This window comes from Ambystoma mexicanum, chromosome 1q, assembly GCF_040938575.1.
Source record: "Ambystoma mexicanum isolate Mex_15411 chromosome 1q, UKY_AmexF1_1, whole genome shotgun sequence".
NCBI classification, from domain to species: Eukaryota; Metazoa; Chordata; class Amphibia; order Caudata; family Ambystomatidae; genus Ambystoma; species Ambystoma mexicanum.
In genome coordinates this window covers 1,506,079,127-1,506,104,507 of record NC_090922.1, presented here as the reverse complement: position 1 = coordinate 1,506,104,507, position 25,381 = coordinate 1,506,079,127, and the positions used below count along the sequence as shown (strand labels likewise).

At 49.3% G+C, this 25,381-nt stretch overlaps 1 protein-coding gene across 3 annotated transcripts in view; it reads left to right on the top strand.

Moving 5' to 3' along the window:
* ST3GAL3 (ST3 beta-galactoside alpha-2,3-sialyltransferase 3) overlaps nucleotides 1–25,381 on the top strand; it is a 1,489,309-nt gene that overhangs the window by 80,406 nt on the left and 1,383,522 nt on the right. The window contains exon 1 of one of the 3 annotated variants that reach the window (XM_069642407.1): nucleotides 23,266–23,303. The exons of the other annotated variants lie outside the window; for them this stretch is intronic. The gene's annotated coding sequence lies outside the window, so the exon portion shown is untranslated. Of the gene's footprint in view, nucleotides 1–23,265; nucleotides 23,304–25,381 lie in introns of those variants that run through there. 3 annotated transcript variants of the gene reach the window in all.

The window sequence follows — 25,381 nt, the reverse complement described above, 5'->3', positions numbered from 1 at the left end:
GATGGTGACAGGGAGGGTGTTCCACAGCTTGGAGGCTAGGACAGGGCAGCTCGTGCCCCCAGCTTTTTGGAGTTTGAGCCTTGGAATAGATAGGCTGTGGGTCTGGGCAGTTCTTTTAGGTCGGCTGGAAGTGTGGAGGGAGAGCTGGTTGCATAGGTAGGGGGGGCGTTGTTGGCCAGGCATTTGGGCGTGAGGGCAAGAGTTTTCAGTGAGATTCTATGCTCGACAGGTAACCAATGTAGGTTGATTCTAGATTCGGAAATGTGGTTTCTGGGAATGTTTTTAGAGCTGCCCTGATGGCATTGTTCTGTGTGATTTGTAGTTTATTCAAGTTCCCTTGGCTAGTCCCTAAGTAGAGGGCACTACAATGACATGATGAGCGTTCTGGCTAAGGTGACGCTGTTTGGAGTGATCTGAAACGGTCTACAAGCAGCAATAAGTTTACATGTGTAAGCAGAAGCTGATCTGACTGCATTTGTTTGTCGAGACAGGGACAAAGTGGCGTCAAGATAAATACCTAATGTTTTTGTGTCTTTAGAGACTTTAATGGTATTTCCATCTATGATAAGACTGGTAGGATGGATCTAATTTATTAAGATGTTGCGAGGAGCCCAGGATGAGGAGCTCCGTCTGGTCGTCATTAAGGCATAGTTCATGTTGGGCCATCCACGCCTGGATGACCAGATAGACGTCGTTCAAGGTCTTGGTGTCAGCTATATAGTATCCAGTGATGGGAATGAGTATCTGGGTGTCGTCAGCGTAGTTAGTATAGGAGACACCCAGATAATCAAGTACATCAAAGAGCGGTTTAGTGAAAACGTAAAGTGTAGGTGACAAGCAAGATCCTTGAGGAACGCCGCAGTGAATTGGAGCAGGGTCAGCGGCTGCGGAGGGTGAGAAGACCCTCATGGATCTGTTACTCAGAAAGGATTTGATCCACGCCGTGGCCGAGTCCGAGAAGTAGGCTGCAGATTGAAGGTGCCGGCATAGGATTTGGTGGTTGACCAGATCAAAAGCCGCAGAGAGTTCTAGTAGTAGTAATAGTGCTAGTTTCCCATTGTCTTTCAAGACCTCAATTTGAGTTTTTAAGTCTATCAGCGCCATTTCGGTCCCATGTCTGGGGCGGAATCCAGATTGACGTAGGCCCAGGAGATTATTGAATTCCAAGTAGTCTTGGATCTACAGGTATGCCGCACGGTCTAGAATCTTAAGCAAGAACGGGATGGTGGTTATGGGTCTGAAATTGGTGGGTATGCTTGGGTCTAAGGAAGGTTTTTTTGAGCAGTGGGATCACCCATGCGTCCTTGAGGTTGTCAACGACAATGCCTGTTTTAAAAGAGGCGTTTTATAAAGGCCGTGATGAATGGGGCCAAGTCATGAGCAGAGTCCTTAATGATGGGCGCAGGGCAAGGATCACCTTGGCAGTTTGAAGTTTTCATTCTCTTGATGATGTCTTCTACCTCAGCAGTATTGAGTGGAGAGAAGGCAAAAGGTTTAATATTAGGAGAATCTAGAGGGGCGACTCTTAGAGGGGTGGGTGGACGGTTGTCCAGCTTCAGGCTGTCTTGTTTGGCTTTGATTTTAGATTGTAAGGTAGAGATTTTATTCAGTAGAGCGGACTGGATGTTAGCACACCATTTACTGTCTTTGGTGCAGGTGTCGGGTGGGCGGGGGTAGCAGGAGATTCCAGTTTTTTTTAAATCGTAAAGATCTTTCGTGTTCGAGTTTGCTTGCATGTTACGGTTATTGAGGGGCTCCTTTTTTGCCATGATAATAGCATCTTTGTTAGTGAGGGAGGCAAGGATGAAGCCGTCTTTATGCTCATCAGAAGGGTGACTTTTGCAACGATTTTCAGCGCAGCGTTTGGCTTTGCGGAGCACTCTTAACTGAGGTGTAAACCAAGAATTAAGATGTGCCTGCGGTTTAGCCTTCCTGAGTTTGATAGGGGCGAATTAATTCATGGCAGTGAGCATGGTGCGATTGTAGGTGTCAGCTAAGGATGTAGGGTCGGTGCAGGAGTATGTGGCTGTGTTGAGGGACGGGAGTAGCAATGGGAGTAGTTTCTCTTTGGTTATGTCCCTTTTATTTCTAGTGGGGAGGGCTGGAGCCATCATAGGAGGGGTGCGCGAGGCTGCTTCAATATTGAAGGTAATGATGTGGTGGTCAGACCATGAACAGAGGTGGTATTGGAGAGAACATAAATATTACAGTTGGAGCCAGCTAACCAGTCAAGGGTCCTCCCTTTGGTATGGGTGGGTTCTTGAAGGTGCATGTTGAAGCCAAAGTCAGTTAGTACATTCTCCAAGTCCGAGGCAGTGGAGTCTTTAGGGTCACCAAGTCCCAGATTAAGGTCACCTAGGATAATAATTTGCGAATTGCTTTTAGTTTTGTCAAGAAGTAGGTTGGACATTTCGCCAACAAAGGAGGGTGCAGGACCAGGAAGTCTGTAGATAAGGTGGAGGGTGGCGGTTTGGTTGGGCGTTAGTGGTAGTTTGACTGAAAGTAGTTCGGCCGACGTAAGTTTGGAATTGGTCGCCACTCTTAGACCAAGAGTTTTTATGAATGAAGGCAACTCCGCCCCCTCTAGTTTGGGCAGTGTTGCGATCGCATCTTGTGATGCCGTAGTCTGGCGGTAAGGCCAGGGACAGTGACAGTCCGGAAGCGGCATGTAGCCATGTTTCGGATATGGCAATAAAGTAGAGTTCTAGGGACGTGATAAGGTCTGCGATGTCAAGTGCGTGGGCTGGAAGAGATCTGGCGTTAATAAAGGCGCCCTTGATCTGTTGCGTTTTGGCTGCTGCAGTAGTGTATTTGGGATTGATGATAGTTGAGGGTGTGCAAGGTGGTGTATGTATAGTGTACTTGGAGTTGTTGCTGCAGGTATGTGATAGACGGAATCTTGAACGTAGTCTCTTGTTTCTAAGCGAGAGGGAGCAAGGTTGATTCGGTGTGGGTTTCCTTGCAAAGCAGAGTTGTTAAGGTATTTGTTGGTATAGTTGCTGCTATGGTAATGTTCAGTGGTAGCAGTCACGGGGCAGCCCATTGTAGGGGCCAAACTGGACAGTAGCTGGTGGTAGGAGCTAGAAATGGTATCACTATGAGAATGCTGATGGAGTGGTGGACAGGGGGGTAAGGGGTGGAGGTTTGGAGAGGGCGCACGCGGGAGATCTCTGTGATATCACAAATATTAGCGGGACAAAGATGGACAAAGACAGGTAAGGCCATGTAGTAATACGTGGCCCGGATGGTCTTAAGGGGCATGATGGTAATGCTAGACGCTTGGAATTCACAATGGAGCACGCGCACCAACCTGCAGCAGATGAACAAGTTCCTGTGAATCGATTCAGCGGTAGGAGCGCACGCGCACACGAACGCTGCAAATTAATTAGTGGGCTCTAGGCAAGTTTGGCTAATGTGGCACAGCGCGACACAGCACAGCTTGCGCTAAATACAATGTTAAATACAGTATTGCCTAAATGGTATAAGTCGGAGCAGCAATAGCGGTGGCATGACTTATAAGGCAGGCGGAATTGGCAAAGTGAACATCGGTGCACAGTAGGTCAGTATTAACGGATAGTGCCATGCGGTGGCGCTTAGCTAGGCAAGCAAACGGAGAACACATTGTAGAGCGTGCAAACAAACCACATGATGTATAGATACGGACAAGGGGCAGGTGTAGCAATGAGGGGTAGCCCAAGTGTAGCTTACTAAATAGTAACATAAAATGCAACCTGACCGTGGTTGCAGTAATGTCTACAGCGCGATGAAGAGAGTTCCATGTCCTGGCCTATGGACACGCTCGGGACAGGCAGGATGGGAGCCTTTGTGTTGGTGAGCCTTCGTGATTGTGGGCCGGCTCAAAATCGCCTGCTGGCTCACGATGGGTGCAGAAAAGCACCAGGCAAACCAATCGGGGGCACGAAGTGGATTCAGCAACAGAAAGGGAAGAGGGTGCACCCCGCATCATGCGGGCGGCCATCTTAGAGTTGCCACAGCTCGTGGTGAGTAATGGTGGCTGAAGTTGAAATGCAGATCGAAACGAAGGTAAAACTCTGCAGATACGGGCATGGGCGGATAAAGATGAAAGCAGTTACAATGTACTGCAATGTCACAGCGTTCCGCCGCAACTCGGGAGAAAAGCTTCTGAAGTTGCTTCTGAAGTTGCACAAATGTACAATGCAGCCCGAAGGCTTACCTTCCTGCTGGGGTCCTTGGCACTGCTCCTGTAGTGTTGGGAGCTCCAGCTCCTCCAGTGAGGGGGTGATCTGTACTCCCAGGGCAGAGCTGATCTGATCTGTAATCACAGAGCAGAGCTGTATTCCCCTCTAGGTTAGAGCCATACCTGCCTACATTTGAAAATCAAAATTCCTGAGATTTATGCCCCGCCCACAGCCACACAAGACTCCGCCCACACGCCCCGCCCACCTGTCAAAATGGTAAACTCGGTTGTTGTAGCCTTCAGTTTGCTTACTATAGCATTGAAAATAATTAATTCAATTCTATAGAAAGCAAAATGAAGGCGACGCCGCTGCCGAAATAATAGTGCTTTCAATCCATGTCATTGGATTGAAAGCACTATTATTGCTGCGGCGGCGCCCTCAGTGTGCTTACTATAGCATTGCGTGGATGATTTTCAGTGCTATTGTAAGCAAAATGAAGGCGGCGCCGCAGCCGAAACAATGCTGCTTTCAGTCCAATTACATGGATTGAAAGCTTTATTTCGGCTGTGGCGCCGACTTCATTTTGCTTACTATATCATTGAATGAATGATTTTCCGTGCTATTTTGAGCAAAATGAACGTGGCACCGCCACCGTAATAATAATAGTGCTTTCAATCCAATGATATGGATTGAAAGCACTATTATTATAGTGGTGCAGGCAGTGGGCACGAACATTTGCGCCCTTTCCGGGTCCCGTCATATTCTCCACCTGATTGGCTACCGGCTGATGGCGCGAACAACTTCGACTGGGTGTTGACCCACCTCGAGTCCGTGGGGTTGGCCATAATCATCTGGGGAGGCGACCTTAACACACCACTAGACCCATACAAAGATAAATCGCAGTGTGTTAGGGCTCCACTTTCCAAAGCCAGTGGGCAAATTCAAGAAATCTGCGCCGCTTACAACTTGATCGATATTTGGCGGCACACACACTGGGACACCAGAGAATTCACCTTTCACTCATGGGTACACAATACAGAGACTCGCTTGGATCACTTTCTAGTTTCATCCCAGACACATCTCCAATGGGGCCCTTGCCAGATTCTCCCGAGAACCCTATCGGATCACTCCAAAGTGACGCTGACATACAACACGGATTCTTGCAGGAAAAGTAGACCGCAATGGAGATTTAAGCCAGAATCCCTACAAGACCAAGTCTTTGCAGATGAATTGCGTGATGAGTTGCCCACTTTCTTGGAAATCAACCAGCCGTCAGTTACGTTGCCTGGTATTCTTTGGGAAACCATGAAATGCTATGTCAGAGGGGTATGTCTAGGGAAGGAACAAGGCATACTGAAACGTATCCGCAGGGAACTAGCCTCCAGTGAAGCCAAATTGAAAGAATGGGAACTAAAATACACCCAATCAAAAGACCCGGGGTCCCTAGCCGCTTTAAAAGAGGAACTTGACAAGTTCAGGTCAACGGCGGAAAGAGAAATAAAGTTCCTGTCCCAAAGTCATAAAATCCAGCAATACAGCGAAGGCCAGAAACCTGGCGCCCTACTAGCACGCTTAATCGCAGCCGAGCGGAAACCCACCCTAGTAGAAAGGATAAGAAACCAACAGGGAGAACTTGTCCACACAGAAGAAGAAATTGTCGAAACATACCACACATACTACCAAGAGTTATACAGTACCAAATACACCGCAAACCAGGCTGATCTTGCCCAATATCTAAATGATATTGAACTATACTGGACAGACGAAGCACTGAGAGAGCCACTGAACGTCCCTATCTGCCTGGAGGAAATCCTTCCGGCCATAAAAAATCCCCCCAAGACGAAGGCCCCGGACCAGATGGCCTAACTGGCGAATTTTAGTAGGCACACACTCACCTCTTGGCCCCAGTATTCCTACGAGGAAGCGACAGAATCTGGAACGCTACCCCAAACCCTAAGACAAGCAACTATGATCCTCCTCCACAAAACAAGAAAACCACATGAAGATTGCGGCTCATACAGGCCGATTTCGTTGATAAACTTGTACCATAAACTACTTGCCAACATTCTAACCGCCAGACTCCTCCCACTCATTTCTGGCCTAGTTATAGCTGACCAAGCAGGCTTCATACCCGGACGCAACACCTCCTTCGGGATTAGGAGGATTTTTGAAGCAATGGCAGCGCTTGACCCTGAGACACAAGCAATAGCATTGTTAGACGTGGCAAAAGCATTCATCGAATGGCCATTCCTATTCGAGGTAATGCGTCGCATGGGACTAGGCACCTACTTCCTCACACTTGTAGCATTGCTGTACAAAGACCCGTCTTCCATCATCACCATGCGTGCCACCAAATCCCTAGCAATACAACTACAAAGAGGAACTAGACAGGGCTGCCCAATATCAGCGGTTCATTTTGCGCTGGTAGTGGAACCCCTGGAATCAGACCTCCGAGCCCGTCACCTACAAAGAGGTTTAACAATTGGTCTGCATACATTTGTGGTCTCTCTATACGTGGATGATATCGCTCTCTTCGTACGCAATCCGGTGGATAACCTAAGTCTGATAATGCGTACGATAATCAAGTTTGGCAGTTTCTCAGGGCTGAAGATCAACCACTCCAAGTCTATCATATTCCCCCTAACTGAGGCCACAAAGACATTTGTCGACGACTTTGGATTCAAGTTGCAATCATCGAAAGTCAAATACCTCGGTATCTCACTGCCCAGATCCCATGCGGAAGTCATGCAGGACACAATGATGGAAGCCCTGCACAGTAAGGTGAATAGATAGAAGCTTCTCCCATTTACCCTGTGGGGCCGTGTTTCACTAGTGAAAATGGTGATCCTCCCAAAGCTCCTGTACCTCTTCATAAATATCCCTATTCTATTATCACAGCAATTCCTAAAACGTATCCGGAGTGTAATACTCTACTTGGTGTGGGCGGGCAAGATGTCAAGAGTGGCTTACTCCACACTCGTACAACCTGTGAGAAGGGGCGGCCTGGCATTATCCGGAACGATACTACTGGGCCGCCCAAGCCCAATTCCTGGGGCACTGGTACGCTACAGACTTTGTTAGACCTCACGTCCAAATCGAGCGGCAACGCCCTTTCTCCTCAGAACACTAATTCTGGGTAATCTCCAGGTACCCCACAATACACTTAACATAGTCCAGGTCACGTACTCTATCTATAAAACGACCGCAATAAAGCGCAACGTCCAAACGAGGTTCTCTCCATTAATTCCAGCGAGATTCATAGCAGGGCTACCACTAACCACAGAGAGAACATACCTGAACTGGACAGACAAACTGCAAATAAAAATACTCTAAGATCTCTTAGTCGAGGGTACCTTTATCACCCCACAACAAGCCAGAGAGAGGGGAGGCAGCAACACCTGGGACCTATTCACATACTTTAGACTCCGCCACACACTACAAAACACTCTGCCCAAGTTTCCTCAACAACCCCCGACACGGCAACTTCTCCACAGAGTAATCCAACCTCAAGGGAATGGAAGGCTAGTCTCGGAAATCTACAAGTCACTTCGGAACGACACAGCACCTACCCCCCAAGCACCAAAAAAGACATGGAGAAAGAACCCTACAAACCACAATAACAGACGAGGGCTGGTCGTACATCGCCCATCAAACACAAAAAGTCTCATTGAACACACGATATAAACAAATTCACGTCAATTTTATCCACCAAACATACCCTACACTGGCAAAACTTCAGACGGTGCTCTACGACCCCAGCAATATGCAACAGATGTAAAGCCCCAGAAGCAGACTTCCTCCATCTGGCATGGATGTGCCCCAATATAGCGCTTTTCTGGGAACTTGTGCTGGAGAAAATCTCTGCAATCATTGGAACCCGACTGGAGTTGGACCCGGTTCTTGCACTTTTGGGTCTAACCAAACACCTACCGCCCCTCAGCCGTAAACTGACAGATCTACTACTAGTCCTAGCAAAAAGAATTGCAATACACTGGGGTAGAGGGCCACCTCCGAACCTTCAAGGCTGGCTCAAAGACGTGACCTGCAGTCAGGACGTGGAGACAAACTTTATAAAGACCCTGCCACTCCACGCGAGACCACCTGGGACCCATATATTGCATATCTGATATCAACTGCTGACCAAAACTCATCGGGCAGTCCGTCCCCAAATAGCACACCTTAATGACTCCAAATCCTCACATTTATGGCAGGAAGAAAAAGAACTAAGCAGCCCCAAGATGGAAAAGACAGTTACGCGAATGGGAGGAAGTGCCAGAGGAAGGAGGGAGGGGGGAGGGAGTCAGGAGGGTGGGGGGATGTAACCTTTGCATTGAGTTTAATTGAGTTGTTATGTTGTAAAAACCAAAAATAAAGGTTTTTCAAAAAATTATTTAAAAAAAAAAACACATTTAGCAGTCCTTTTCTTTAATCCAGATGATGATGATATTATGTCTAAAAGGCAGGTATGTTTGGTTTGCCCTCAGAGAGGGGGGCAGGGGGGGGTAAGGAGTTACAGAGCTGAGCAGCTTCAACTGGGAAACTGCACCCTCCCCCTTTGGTAAGTTTGAACCTTGGAACCATCAGGCAGTTTGAGTTGGCCGTTCTGGTGGGCCGATTGGATCATTTTCTGTTAAATCTTTCTGTGAGATATCGTGGGGCAGCGTTGTTAAGACACTTATGTGTTAAGGAGGCAGTTTTGAGCAAAATGTTGTCATTGGTGGTGAGCCAGTTATTCTGTCTTCGTATCACAGATATGTTCTTTTTTTTTATATGCCCAGCGCTGCTCTAAGGGCGTTGTTTTGGAGAATCTGAATTTTGTTGGTAATATACTTATTGGCCCCCAGGTATAGGGAGTTTCAATAGTCCAGTTTGGATAGAATTATAGCCCTAGCCAAGGTGGTGCAACTGTGTGCAGAGAGGAATGGCTTAGCAGCTCTAATTGGCTTACGAGTGTAAGCGGTGGCAGAGGCCATAGAGTTTACCTGTTTGGTGAAGATGAGGGAGGCATCTAAATAAAATCCTAGTATCTTAACCTCTTTGGCCACTATAATGGTGTTGCCATCGATGTCAAAGGTAGAGTATTTGTGTCCTCGTTTATTGAGATTTGAGGTGGTGCCGAGGATGATGGGCTCAGGTTTGTCATCATTCAGGCATAGACCGTGTGTAGCCATCCACGCCTGGATGATGAGGTACACTCTATTCATCAAGGCCAAATCCCTGTCGTAATCTCCCGTGAGGGTTATGAGGATCTGGGTATCATCTGCGTAGTTCGTGTAGGTGATACCAAGATTGTCTAGATCACCGAAAAGTGATGGGAATAGGATCGGCAGAAGCGGATCGTGAGAAGACTCGCATAGTCCTGTTATTCAGGAAGGTTTGTATCCAGCCTTTAGCCTCTTGCGAGAAGTGCGCGGCTGAGTTCAAGTGGTTACAGAGGACTTTGTGATCTACTGAATCGAACGCAGCCGAGAAATCAAGTAGGAGTAGCAATGCAGTTTTGCCGCTATCTTGAAGTGCGTCAATTTGTGCCTTAAGGTCTATGTGGGTGCGATTTCTCGCCGTCCCCATAACCAGTACAATGAGGGACCCTGCAATAACTCAGACAGAAAAGAGCCAAGTAAACATTACTTTATTAATTTACAAGCATTCGCGAATGGGCTGCAAGTTCAAACGTCTCGCTAAGCAAGTCGTCGAAGTGCCGCGCCTTCCTCTACACATCGTGCTCTTTTATACTTTTCTGTTTACATTGCCTTGCACATAGAACACGGCCACCCCAGGGCGGATCTCCAGTTGGAGCTTATCTGAAGTATCCAGTTGGAGTTTAACGAACAACCATTGCACATTTGCTATCGTGGTCTATCGTGGTTTCCTGCTATCGTGGTCTTCACATTCTTTCGTGCCCCTTTGTGCCCGTATCTCTGTGCTCGAGGCCATGCTTACTCATTCCTCCCCCCCCACCCATAATCTGCAGATAGTTTTAGCAGGCTCAGCATGCTTCGACATACAGTGACCAAACACAATTCTTCTGTTAAAAACAAGTTCTTGCCAGGTCAGCAGGTCTTAAACGCCGCCGTATAAAGAGAAGGCCTCTTCTTTTAGCAAAAGGTACGTTCATTTAACGCATATGGTGATTAGTACAAACTCCAAGTGTGAGCACAACGTTACATATGCATGCGTACCTTCAATCCACACTTTGCTCACACTTGAGCATCAATCTAAACAGTCCTAGCATAAGCAGATGGCAGGAAAGCAACATCATTACATAATGTATGTACCATAATCTTCTCCAGGCCTCCCATGTCAAAAAATTCCTGTTGTACATGGCTTTTATCCATTGGATTTAGGCGCGTTATGCTGGAAGAACACATGGAAACACAGCACGATACACATACCGGGAAGCATTGGATGCAGAGACAAATTCCTACAACTATTGCCGCTAGAACCAGTATGGGCGTAAGGAGCTGCCACCCGATTTCTTTTAGGAGCTTCATCCACCAGCTATCTCCTGACCCTTCCTCCTGGTGGATACTATCCGCTATTTTATGTAGTTTGTTTATTCCATCTAAGATTCCTGAACTTTCTTCTGGTATGTAAACACTACATTGGGACCCCACCATGAAACAGACCCCGCCCCTTTCTGCAGTGAGTATGTCTAAGACATACCTATTCTGGAGAGCCACTAGCCGAATTGCTTTCATTTCATAAGTGATGTTTTCCATTAGGTCTGCGGATTCTTCGATTACGAACTCAAGGGCCCTGCTTAGCTTTTGGATTTCTTGACTGTCCATAAAGATGCCCGCTGGAGGAACCAGGGCCCCCATCAGATCTATAAACGTTTCCCATCCTGTAGGTTGATACGTAGGAATTTTTGGCTTTACTGCTCGTTTATTTCTGCTGTGTATTTCTTTATGCAGAGTAGACGGGGCATATACCATCACAGCCGGCATTATTCTGGCTATGTAACATACCCCAACAAAATCTTTCGCTAACCACAAATAAGCCCTCTTGTTACAGACGTAGGCATGTCCTTCTATCTGTAACAATCCCTTTGTGTAGTTATTTAGATTCACCATTTGACTGCACCCCGAGATCATTCTTTGATTACCTCTTGCGCTTCTCTTAAAACATATATTCTTTGGCCTAAACTCTTGTGTGATGGTGATAGGGGGAGGAGGTTCTCTTACTATCTGTACCATAGCAGGTGCAAGCCCGATTCCCTCAGTTTTGATTTTATAGCGTATCTTTTCCATTAGAAGGGTTTTGGTCTCTCCTCTAACATAACAAGCGATATTCGGCATCATGTATTGCTGTGCTGACACTATTCTCATGTAAATTAATGTACACCCGGCATCCTCAGTAACTGGCGACGCGTACACTGGGATGCCTTCACTGCTATGTCGGGGCATGTGGGTGCAGATCCAGCAATCAGTTTTATTCACTACCCCATATGTTGTGTTTATTATCTTCACGTATTCATTTTTAGCATAGTCTTCCGGGTCGTGTTGGTCATAGGCATCTCGATTCCTGCTCTTGACCCGATCTATTCTCCCTGTTCCGTTTGACACGGGTAACAAGTTCTTTAATTCATATCTAGATGGATGTTCCAAATACCAGAATAATATGGCGAAGGCTATTAATACTACTATCGAGCATACAAAAAATAAGATTTTGTTCCTTGTGGTGCAAAGTGGTGTTTTTCTCTTACCTTCTGTGTTTGGGGAGCATACATTTATCTGCTCAGGGATTAAACCAGCATATACAGGTGCAGACATAATTCAGTATGTGGCTCAATTATAGGTACATATGCGTATCAGATGCAACCTAGCGATATAGTTGTATTCCCTATTTAAAGCACCAGTGTCCTTATTACTCTAATAGTGGTAGGTCTCACTGAAGACCTTCATCCGATCTGTCCCACGCCTCGTAGTGCCTGTCCCATGAGGGGAACGCCGGAGGCCCTTCAGGCTACAAGCCCGTTGTCTTCAGTAAGGCACAATCCTGCTAAAACCAACAAGAGAGTCCAAATGTTCATCTCCCTAATGATCAAAGTTCAAAACAGTGTCCTTACACGTTGCTTGGCACATACACGTCACGGGATCGGAGACGATGGGCACACCTACTAATGGCGTCTGGCAGTACTGTTGCAACCTGGGGTTGGTTGGTTCCCTTTTCTGGAGGAATCAGTAATGGAAGCGTCTTCTTGACGTGATTCACGTGGTACCAGTGCGATTTGCCATCAACTTTTACCGCAGTTTGTGTTGCGAGGAGCACCTGAAACGGGCCCTTCCATCTGGGTTGCAGTCCACTGGTGCGATCGAAGGCTTTTATAACAACCCAGTCACCGGGCTGCACGTCGTGACCTTCTCCTATCAGAGGAGATGGAGCTACTGCGTTCACCTGTGCATTAATAGAAATCAGTCTATTAGTTAACCCAATACAGAACTGTTGTAATGCAGGCCATGCTTGCTCAGACAATTTCTTAGGTGATATGGGGGGTCCCAATACTTGGTGGACGCCCCATAACAATTTCGAAAGGAGATAAACCATGTGTACGCTTAGGCATAGTACGCATACTCAATAATGCAATAGGCAATGCATCCGGCCATTTCAGTCCCGTTTCAGCACAAGCCTTTGCCAGTTTGTTCTTCAGTACCTTATTTGTGCCCTCTATAATCCCAGCTGATTGAGGATGAAAAACTGTATGGAAGCGTTGATCAATACCAAGGGCCTTGCAAACTTTGCATACTACTTCACCAGTAAAATGAGTCCCATTGTCGGACCATAGATATCTGGGGACCGTATACAAGGGCACCCAGTGTTTCAATATGCATTGTGCTGTGGAGGTGGCACTATTCTCCCGCAGGGGATATGCTTCCACCCATCCTGAGAACCCACATCTCATCACCAAACAGTAGGAATGTTTATTTACAGGCTCCAGCTGTATAAAGTCCATATACACCACCTCAAAAGGGCAGGTGGGTAACTTACTGTGGCCCGCCGGGGCTGGTACACCTTTCCCCACATTGTATAGAACACATATTTCACATTGTTTTTCCCATTGACAACAATACATTCCCAATCTTTTGTTGTACCACACAGCACTCAAAACTTCTTCCATAGTCCTTGCGTTAACGTGAGTTGGACCATGAGCCACACTCACTATCACAGGTAAGTATGCATCAGGTAGTACCCAAGTATTCGTATTGGTATGTGCCCATAGCCCATCTACCGTCTCCTCGTATTGATCATCCTTGTGCCAAGATAGTCTTTCTTCAATGGTTGCATCTGCTTGGATTTCCTTTACGCGCTCCTTCGTCCCTTCCATAGTCACATCCCTCCCCACTATGAGTTGTCGGGCCTCCCACCGTGTATCCCTTGTGGCAGCTAGTTTAGCCATCTGGTCGGCTAAGGAGTTTCCTTGCGTGACATAATCTAGAGTCCTTTTATGCGCTGGGCATTTCACTATGGCCACCATCTTGGGCAACGTAAGGGCTTGTAATAATTCAGCAATCAATTGGGCATGTTTAATAGTATCACCTTGGGAGGTTAAAAACCCACGCTCTCCCCAGAGTTTACCAAAACTGGAAACCACCCCATGAGCGTAGGCTGAATCAGTATAAATTGTCACTTTCATACCGCTGCTTAACACTAATGCTCTCGTTAGCGCAATCAATTCTGCTGCCTGGGCGGATTTTTCACACACTTTCCCACTCTCAATCAACCGCTCCCCTGTGGTTACAGCATACCCTGCTGTTGTCTCCCCATTTGGCAGTTTGAAACAGGAACCATCACAGAATAATATACCCTCATTATCAACCAGCGGGGTGTCTTGCAGGTCTGCTCTACCCTTAGTGTGTTCTTCCATTTGGATCACACAATCATGCCTAATGTCATTGGGTGAGACGGGCAAAGGAAGCAGTGTCGCTGGATTCAAAGTGTTACATCGTTCGATTTTTACATTACTGGCAAACAGAATCATCTCATACTGTGTGAGTCTAGCTGTGGTCAAATGCTGTGTATGCACTCTATTCAGGAGAACGTCCACCGCATGTGGGACTTTTACTGTCACTTCGCTCCCTAGGATGATACCTGCACTTTGTTTTAGGGCTGCCGCTGCTGCGGCCACTGCTCTCATGCATGGGGGTAGGCCTCGAGCTACTGAGTCCAGAGCACTGGAGAAATATGCACATGGTCTCTGTTTACCCCCTTGTTCCTGCGTTAAGACTGACACAGCGCAACCTTCCTGTTCATCAACGAAAAGGCAAAATCTCTTGGTATAATCAGGTGTGCCTAAGGCCGGTGCGTGGCATAAAACATCTTTCATAGCTGTCAGGGCTTTTTCCATCTCAGGTGTCCATTCTAATGGTCCGTTTTCTTGTACTTCTTTTAAGGCTTTTAGCATGGGCTGGATCAATACAGAGAATTCAGGAATCCAGTGCCTACAATAGGATAAAACACCAATTATCCTTCGGAGACCTTTTGCCGTGTCAGGGCCTTTTATGGACTGTATCAAAGCAATGCGATCAGTAGACAGAGTTCGCCCCTCTTCGGACAACTCAAAGCCTAAATAATGGACCTTTTGTTTTACATACTGCATTTTGGCTAGGGCTACCTTGTGCTTATTCTCTGCTAAGTGCATTAGCACCAATCTGGTCACATAATGGCATTCCTCTTCGGTGGCTGCACATAATAGCAAATCATCAACATATTGTATCAGAGCAGTGTTAGCGGGTAGGGCTAGGTTATCCATCTGTGTTTTTAGTGCTTGGCTGAATATGGCGGGACTTTCTGTATATCCCTGCGGGGCTCTAGTAAATTGGTACTGTCTATCTCGAAGAGTGAAGCTAAACAGGTACCTGCTTTCTTCGGCAATAGGAATGCTGAAGAAGGCATTTTTCAAATCAATTGCCGTAAACCATTTCGCCGTTTTGGGAATTAAAGTGAGTACACTTGCAATATTAGGGACAACTGGATATCTGGGTTCTACTATTTTGTTTATCTCCCTCAAATCAATAATGAAACGATAGGGTACCGCTTCATCACCTTTCTTGTGTACTGGAAGGATCGGAGAGTTACAAGGGCTATCATTTGTTGGCTCTACCACCCCTAACCGTATCATATCCTGTACTATTTGATATAGTGCCTGCTCTCCCTCGTGTGATATGCGATATTGTTTTATCCTGGGCAACCTGGCACCGGGCTTTAGTTTGATTACTACTGGGGAAACATCCAACACCCCTACATCATTCCCATGAGTGGCCCATAGTTCATTCGGGATGTCTTGGAGTTCCGGGGGCAGGGTTTGCGTTACTCCTATCATACCCATAGGTTTGCTTATAGTCATTCTCACCCCCTGAGGGGAGCAATATATTGTGGCCCCTAGTGTCTTTAATGCATCAATACCTAACAAGTTTTCTGGGCAGTGATTGGTCAATAGCCACCCATTCTCCCATTTTACCCCATGAAGTTCCGCTTCTACTATTTCACTTACAGGAGTCTTTATTGGATTTCCCCCAAATTCAACTGATACCTTGCTTTTATCCGATAATGGGACAGCGGGGACGGCTCTGATATTCACGGAACTGTTTCCAGCTCCTGTGTCTACCAGACATCTCAAGTTTCGGTGGGGGCCGATCCTAATGGAGGCATAAGGCCCCCTCTGATCTATAGGTACTTGTACCACTCCCGCTGTCTCATTTCGGCCTCCTCAGGACATATTACTTGTGTTATCCTGGAAGTCGTCATTATAGTATACCCCTTCCCCACATCCTTCGCCCTGGCATACACCTTGTACTTGTGTTGTTTTGTTGTGGCTGATACAGTAGATTGGGAGGAGGCGGGGCCGGCCAGGGAACATCCCCTCTTGCTTGTCCATCAAAGGCATTGGGTTGAGGGGGTTTAAACATTCTATTGTCTTGATTGCCGTACCTACCAGTCCTATTTCCTGGGGCAAATGTTGTCTGTAAAGGGGGCCGTACGCCCCTTCCTCTCCCACCACTCTGGGGACACTGGGATTTCCTGTGACCGGGTCTCTTGCAGAAGGCACATACATCTTGGGGTAGCCCATCCCTCCTCCCATATAGCGCACCTCCTTGCACTGTACCTCTACCTGTCCCTTGGCCCCCTATCATGTTGCTAATATAGCCCTGTGACGGGCCATTATTATTGTAGTTATACCTGCCTTGGGGCCCTTGATGCAACTGTTGCATCAACACTTTGGTTTTTAGATCCTTCTCTTGTTGTGCCTTTTGTTGTCCCTTTACTCTTTCTCCACTTTCATAATACCTGGCCATTTCGAGGAGATCCCGGGGGTTTCTAGTCATCCACGTACTTTCTGCCTTCCTAATGTTCTCCTGGATTGGCCCGTGGAGCCCTTCTATAAAGTTTGTGGCAAAGTACCGTTGGCCCGTCTCAGACCCTATCTCTAGCCCAGTGTGTGCTTTAAATGCTGCTTCGTAACGCAGGAAGTACTGTGCTACTTCCTCACTTGCGCCCTGTATCACAGCAGACAGTTTCTCCACATGCACATCAAATGGGGGTAATACCTTTTCTAGAGCCCTCAGGACTGCCATGCCATGCCCCCTTAGGGGTTCGGGATATTCCTCATGCAGTTTCCTATTTTTACTCGCCTCCATTACATCTTTCCATTTTATTGTATCATTGTCTTTGGCACGAAAGGGGGTCCATATCTCCTCTGGGACAATAGCTAACAATATGTTATCTACATCCTCTACAGTAAATAACCCGGGTCTGAATAGCTTTCCTACTTCTTTGTAGAATCCTGCCGGGTCTATACGGGGGTCGGGGATGGACTTGGTGATATGCATCAATTCTATTCGAGATAAGGGGACATACACAGGTGCGCATCATGTTACCAGTAACTGCATCTATGGTGGGTTGACACTCTCTCATTGGCATTGATAGTACATTTTTCCATGTTTGTTTGTTCACTTACAAGGGCCTGCACTGGTGATGAAGCAGAGGACTGGTGACTAAGGTTTTTCTCTTTTATTTTTTTATAATCTTTTAACAGTTTCTCCACCTTAGCCATTCTCCATTCTTCCGCCCCAGAATCATCCATTCTTATATTAGGTAGCAGTTTCTTATCCAATTCTGTCTTAATCCTATTCCACTGAGACACATATCTAGGCTCCTTTTCCTCTTCTATATCATCCACCCTAATAAGAAGATATTTAATTACGTTTACTTGTATAGGCCAGCCAAGGCCCTCCATCAGACTCACCAGGGTGGACATGGACTGCGAGTGTATGGATGCTATCATACGATTAGCTACGTTTTGGCCCGCCTGGTCTGCATCTTTGAGTTTAGCCTCTCTTTCCCTCACCTCTCTTTCCCATGCCCTCTTTTCCTTCTCCCATTCAACACCGCCCCTTATGACTTCCGCTATTATGTCGGACATACATCCCCATAACTGAACACTGGACGCAGTCACTGGTAGTAACGCGACAGCGTCCTGATATGCTGAGGGCAGATCCGCAGTACTCTGTCCTCTCAATTTACAGTTACCCTCATAAAAGGTATATAGTTTAGTGGCCACTGTCCTAAATTCCAAAGGTGTCAAACGCCCCAATTGGTCCCGTAGGCTGTCATTGAGGGGTGTGCCATACAGCCCGGTCATAAGGATTTGCAAGTCTCCATCTCTATCCTTTTCTACAGTAGTCGTTCTCCTATGGTCTATCAACCTATCTGGGTCTCCATACTTCATTGGGAATTCCGCCCTCTCACCCTCACCTTCTCTCGGAGGAGCCGTAGCACCTGGAAATAACAATTCAGTCGTTGTTTGTTCTGCTTCTAGTCCTATCACATCTTCATACCGAGGCGCCGGCAAGGCAGGATACATACCCCCGCTATTCTTAATCATCATACGTCTATCCAACTGGTCTAATTTCTCATCCTTCTCTTTTATCTCTAGGTCACGTAATTTTTGATTTACTGTTCTCTTCTGCCCCTTTGCCTTTTGTTTGTTCTGAGCATTGCGCCTGCGCATTGCTTCTACCCTCCATAGTCGTATAGCCTCAAACTGTGCGGGTCTGACCCGTCTTTTTACTAATTCTATTTCTACTTTGGATATGCGGTCCACATCAAAGGACCCGGTGTCTGGCCATTTATGGTCAATCGAATCTTTTGTATATTCAGACCACTCCCTTAAGAACAATGTTGAATTCAATCCATGTTTAATCAACATATCAAATGCAGGGGTTCCTTCAAGAGGGGCATAGTGTCTCTTGCCTATACCACTCTTGCTGGAAGCCGCTTGTGCTTGACCCATTTTGTTGGTATACCGCAATTGCCTAAAAACACTCACCTTTCCCAAATGTGCATTAATAGGCTAACATTAACAGTACATCCTCCTGACATATACCGCCATACCAATATCAATACATCACCGTTTCATCATTATTATTCCATAGACGGACATACCACCGTCCTCTTCATAAACCCTAAATCGTTATTTCCTTATTCCATCATGCATCCATCCATACCACTTACCTTCAGGGTCCCGCCAGAGTGTTCCGGACCCGAAGGGCGACAGCCTGCTGTTCCACCGCCGACGGAGCCGGAAAAACAAGGATGACGCGTTGGTTGCAATCAAAGGTGCGGATTCAGTTGTTGGGGCCCCGTGATCAATTCCTTCTCTGGTTCCGCCGCGGCGTTCCTCACCCAGTGACGGACTGTCGCTCCTTCGCATCCCACTTCTGACACCAAAATTGTGGGTGCGATTTCTCGCCGTCAACATAACCAGTACAATGAGGGACCCTGCAATAACTCAGACAGAAAAGAGCCAAGTAAACATTACTTTATTAATGCACAAGCATTCGCGAATGGGCTGCAAGTTCAAACGTCTCGCTAAGCAAGTCGTCGAAGTGCCGCGCCTTCCTCTACACATCGTGCTCTGCCCTGGGATTGCAGCTCTGCTCTGCCCTGGGATTGCAGCTCTGCTCTGCCCTGGGATTGCAGCTCTGCTCTGCCCTGGGATTGCAGCTCTGCTCTGCCCTGGGATTGCAGCTCTGCTCTGCCCTGGGATTGCAGATCAGCTCTGCCCTGGGATTGCAGCTCAGATCAGCTCTGCCCTGGGATTGCAGTTCAGATAAACTCTGCCCTGGGATTGCAGCTCAGATCAGCTCTGCCCTGGGATTGCAGCTCAGATCAGCTCTGCCCTGGGATTGCAGCTCAAATCAGCTCTGCCCTGGGATTACAGCTCAAATCAGCTCTGCCCTGGGATTGCAGCTCAAATCAGCTCTGCCCTGGGATTGCAGCTCAGATCAGCTCTGCCCTGGGATTGCAGCTCAGATCAGCTCTGCCCTGGGATTGCAGCTCAGATCTGCCCTGCCCTGGAATTGCAGCTCAGATCTGCCCTGCCCTGGGATTGCAGCTCGGCTCTGCCCTGCGCTGGGATTAGAGCTCTGCTCTGCCCTGCCCTGCGCTGGGATTACAGCTCTGCTCTGCCCTGCCCTGCCCTGGGATTACAGCTCTGCTCTGCTCTGCCCTGGGATTACAGCTCTGCTCTGCCCTGGGATTACAGCTCTGCTCTGCCCTGCCCTGCCCTGGGATTACAGCTCTGCCCTGCCCTGCCCTGGGATTACAGCTCTGCTCTGCCCTGCCCTGGGATTACAGCTCTGCTCTGCCCTGCCCTGCCCTGGGATTACAGCTCTGCTCTGCCCTGCCCTGCCCTGGGATTACAGCTCTGCTCTGCCCTGCCCTGCCCTGGGATTACAGCTCTGCTCTGCCCTGCCCTGCCCTGCCCTGGGATTACAGCTCTGCTCTGCTCTGCCCTGCCCTGCCCTGGGATTACAGCTCTGCTCTGCTCTGCCCTGCCCTGGGATTACAGCTCTGCTCTGCCCTGCCCTTCCCTGGGATTACAGCTCTGCTCTTCCCTGGGAGTACAGCTCTGCTCTGCCCTGGGAGTACAGCTCTGCTCTGCCCTGGGAGTACAGCTCTGCTCTGCCCTGGGAGTACAGCTCTGCTCTGCCCTGGGAGTACCGCTCTGCTCTGCCCTGGGAGTACAGACCAGATCAGCTCTGCCCTGTGATTACAGCTCAACTAAACTCAGCTCTGCCCTGGGATTACAGTTTTAATGTCCAAAGGAAAGTGCTCAAATAGCTTGTAAACAAGCAGTTTTTCCCGGTTTACAATCCAGCCATTTTCAAATAATAACTTCTTAACCTTGCCTGGATTAAACTCGAATTCATCCAACGATACTGCTTCCATCAAATCCATCACCCCTCAATTTTGGACAGACCACCACCTCCTAGTATTCTCACTAGCAACTAAAAGGATTACAATGAAAAACAATTCCTTAGCCCCCCTCCCCCGACCCTCACAGCTACCAGGAACAAAAAGGACATCACATTAGACAAACTACTACCTTTAATACTTCTTTACCAGAGTCTACTGATCCTACCATCCTAGTCAATGAATACAACAAAACAATGTCTGAAGCTTTAGATACCATTGCACCACTAAAAATTAGAAAAGGTCAACCTAAAATGCACCCGAATACTTGGTTCACACCCCACTTCAAAACCCTGAGAAAAGAAAAAAAAAGAATATGCAAATCCACATGGAGACAACTACCCACCGACGACAGAGCTATCCTTAGTAATATTTCTTCCCAGTACAAGAAAGAAATACTTCTTGCCAAACAAGATACCTACATTAAGAGAAACCCGCAGGCTAACTCAAGCATAAAAGGAACTTTGTCATCCTAAAGGAACTCGAAACACCGATCCCTGTGCCAGACAACTGCACGAAGGACAAAAATGGGTTTACCAACATACAAAAAGCTCTCTCCAACAAAGTAGCAACACTCGAGTACTGCTACCCTCTCACACAAACCGACAGCCCGCTTTAAGTTCTCTAAAGTTTAAATCCTCAAGGTCGAGAAAGTTATCCTCACTCTCAAACCTTCAAATTTCCAAGTCGACAACTGCCCAGCCCAAGTCATCAAATGCGCCGCCAGAGACCTATCTCCATTCACATCAAAGCTAATCAACGCTTCTTTCTCCACTGGCACCATCCATAGGATCCTAAAGGAGTCTTGGGTACTCCCTCTCCTTAAAAAACAATCACAAGATCCAACAATACCTACTAACTACAGACCGATTACTACAGTATCTTCCCTGCTCAAAATACTAGCTAGAGTAGCATACCTCCAAATACAGGAGTACTTAGAACAGAACCAACTACTTGGAGTCCATCAAACAGGCTTTAGGCCCAAACACGGGACCGAAACAGCCCTGATAGATGAAGGTACGCATGCATATGTAACGTTGTGCTCACACTTGGAGTTTGTACTAATCACCATATGCGTTAAATGAACGCACCTTTTGCTAAAAGAAGAGGCCTTCTCTTTATACGGCGGCGTTTAAGACCTGCTGACCTGGCAAGAACTTGTTTTTAACAGAAGAATTGTGTTTGGTCACTGTATGTCAAAGCATGCTGAGCCTGCTAAAACTATCTGCAGATTACGGGTGGGGGGGGGAGGAATGAGTAAGCATGGCCTCGAGCACAGAGATACGGGCACAAAGGGGCACGAAAGAATGTGAAGACCGGGATAACAGGAAACCACGATAGACCACGATAGCAAATGTGCAACGGTTGTTCGTTAAACTCCAACTGGATACTTCAGATAAGCTCCAACTGGAGATCCGCCCTGGGGTGGACGTGTTCTATGTGCAAGGCAATGTAAACAGAAAAGTAATCCCAGGGCACGGCAGAGCTGTAATCCCAGGGGGTCCGCCCTGGGGTGGACGTGTTCTATGTGCAAGGCAATGTAAACAGAAAAGTAATCCCAGGGCAGGGCAGAGCTGTAATCCCAGGGCAGGGCATGGCAGAGCAGAGCAGAGCTGCAATCCCAGGGCAGGGCAGGGCAGAGCAGAGCAGAGCTGCAATCCCAGTGCAGAGCTGCAATCCCAGGGCAGAGCTGTAATCCCAGGGCAGAGCTGATCTGAGCTGCAATCCCAGGGCAGAGCAGAGCTTTAATCCCAGGGCAGAGCAGAGCTTTAATCCCAGGGCAGAGCAGAGCTGTAATCCCAGGGCAGGGCAGGGCAGAGCAGAGCTGCAATCCCAGGGCAGAGCTGATCTGAGCTGCAATCCCAGGGCAGAGCAGAGCTTTAATCTCGGGGCAGAGCAGAGCTTTAGTCTCGGGGCAGAGCAGAGCTTTAGTCTCGGGGCAGAGCAAAGCTTTAATCTCAGGGCAGAGCAGAGCTTTAATCTCAGGGCAGAGAAGAGTTGTAATCCCAGGGCAGGGCAGGGCAGAGCAGAGCTGTAATCCCAGGGCAGGGCAGAGCAGAGCTTTAATCCCAGGGCAGAGCAGAGCTGTAATCCCAGGGCAGGGCAGAGCAGAGCTTTAATCCCAGGGCAGAGCAGAGCTGTAATCCCAGGGCAGGGCAGAGCAGAGCTGTTATCGCAGTAAAGGGCAGAGCTGTATCCATTGTTGCCATCATTACAAGACTCAAATAGAACTCAACATTGCCCGGTGAACAATGTTTGTTCTCTTATAACATTTCAATGGGCAAGAATAAAGAAAGCCCGCCTACCCTCTCCCACGACCCTTCCCTCTCAAGCGTGGAATAGCGGTGGGTGGTTTGGTTTTCCCTGAAGTGGGGCGCCATTTGACGCAGTCCTTGGAGAGGGGCCCCGCCGACCGAGGAATGCTCTGCCAAGCCGTGGCTTTTCGGCGCTTCGAGGCCCATCCACGTGAGCTACAGAGGCCCATTGTGCGCGGTGTTGTCTCATCTCGTGGGGGTGTCTGATGCACACCCGTATGAGCCGCAGTTGCCACATGGGGGTGTGCTTGGCTTGGCATGGGGTGGCGTGGGCTGGGGGCAGTCTGGACCCCTGAGGCAGAGCTCAGAGTTATTGGGGGTCGGGGCAGGAGCCTGGCCTGGGGATGAGGTAGGGGGCTCCGGTGCTTGGGCTGGCAGAGGAGTCCAGAGGGGTGTGCGCGAGACTGGGGCCGGCGCGTTGTGGTGAGTGGGAGGGGGCGAGGGGGGCTGCCAGGGGTCACGAGCTTGTCATGTGCCCCGCACACAGGCAGCAGCAGCCACCCCTTACACTCCCTGCTCACTCTCTGGCCGGTGGCGCTGCGGGTTCCAGTGATGCACACTTGCCCGGGCTAAGGTAAGGCTAGCAGCCCCCCTGCACCCCATGTGACCCTCCCCTCGCCATCCACAGCACCGCGCTGGCCGGTGGGCCCCACTTCGGGCCTAGAGAGACTCGCAGGTTCCACTGAGGCCAGACGCGGGCTCACTCTGCCCCAGCCCTTCCAGCATCACAGAACTGTTTCAAATTTAACAGTTAAGCACTTTCTGACAGTTCTCTCTGACGCGGGCGCGCGCGCACGTCCATGTGGCCTTCCTTACTGTTCACAGTGGGCTGCCACTTAAGTGTCTGTCCACATTAGAGGTGCTTTGTAGTTTCTGGGGTTTTGGGGGCGCTTTTATGCTTCTGTTTCTTTTATGGTAAGTGAAGTATATAACATTCTAGCGTACCACCTGGCCTGCACCCTCTTTCTCGAGCACCATTTCACTATCCGCAGCAGCGTGGCCGGTCCTTGGGACGGGGGGTGGGGAGGGTCCTGCTGTTGCGTTCTCCATATCTCGGCAGGCTACAACTGGGGCCTCCGAAGTGATTTATTTCCCTGGTAAATAAATCCGAGCAGGAAATGGGCCGGTACAAGACGGAGCGCCGCTCTGTCTCCCATGCCCAGCACATGACGGTCCCAGGCGTGCGTCTCGACGAGCAGCCGCTTCCAGAAGACTCGGCACGGAGCGCTGCCCCGTCCCCTGAGAGCAGTCTGCTGGCTGAGCGCTGCCCAGTCCCCTGAGAGCAGTCTGCTGGCTGAAGGCAGGTCCCACATTCGGAGGACTCGGCACCGGGCGCTGCCCAGTCCCCTGAGAGCAGTCTGCTGGCTGAGCGCTGCCCATACCCCTGAGAGCAGTCTGCTGGCTGAAGGCAGGCCCCACGGTGAGCTTCCAGAAGACTCGGCACGGAGCGCTGCCCCGTCCCCTGAGAGCAGTCTGCTGGCTGAGCGCTGCCCCGTCCCCTGAGAGCAGTCTGCTGGCTGAGCGCTGCCCAGTCCCCTGAGAGCAGTCTGCTGGCTGAAGGCAGGTCCCACATTCGGAGGACTCGGCACCGGGCGCTGCCCAGTCCCCTGAGAGCAGTCTGCTGGCTGAGCGCTGCCCATACCCCTGAGAGCAGTCTGCTGGCTGAAGGCAGGCCCCATGGTGAGCTTCCAGAAGACTCGGCACGGAGCGCTGCCCCGTCCCCTGAGAGCAGTCTGCTGGCTGAGCGCTGCCCAGTCCCCTGAGAGCAGTCTGCTGGCTGAGCGCTGCCCAGTCCCCTGAGAGCAGTCTGCTGGCTGAGCGCTGCCCAGTCCCCTGAGAGCAGTCTGCTGGCAGGCCCCACAGCGAGCTTTCAGAGAACTCGGCACTGAGCGCTGCCCAGTCCCCTGAGAGCAGTCTGCTGGCTGAGTGCTGACCAGTCCCCTGAGAGCAGTCTGCTGGCTGAAGGAAGGCCCCACGGCGAGCTTTCAGAGAACTCTACACTGAGCGCTGCCCAGTCCCCTGAGAGCAGTCTGCTGGCTGAAGGCAGGTCCCACATTCGGAGGACTCAGCATCGAGCGCTGCCCAGTCCCCTGAGAGCAGTCTGCTGGCTGAGTGCTGACCAGTCCCCTGAGAGCAGTCTGCTGGCTGAGCGCTGCCCAGTCCCCTGAGAGCAGTCTGCTGGCTGAAGGCAGGTCCCACATTCGGAGGACTCGGCACCGGGCGCTGCCCAGTCCCCTGAGAGCAGTCTGCTGGCTGAGCGCTGCCCAGTCCCCTGAGAGCAGTCTGCTGGCTGAAGGCAGGCCCCACGGTGAGCTTTCAGAGAACTAGGCACTGAGCGCTGCCCAGTCCCCTGAGAGCAGTCTGCTGGCTGAGCGCTGCCCAGTCCCCTGAGAGCAGTCTGCTGGCTGAGCGCTGCCCAGTCCCCTGAGAGCAGTCTGCTAGCTGAGCACTGCCCAGTCCCCGGAGAGCAGTCGGCTGGCTGAAAGCAGGTCCCACAGCGAGCTTTCGGAGGACTCGTCACTGAGCGCTGCCCAGTCCCCTGAGAACAGTCTGCTGGCTGAGCGCTGCCCAGTCCCCTGAGAGCAGTCTGCTGGCTGAAGGCAGATCCCACAGTGAGTTTTCGGAGGATTCGTCACTGAGCGCTGCCCAGTC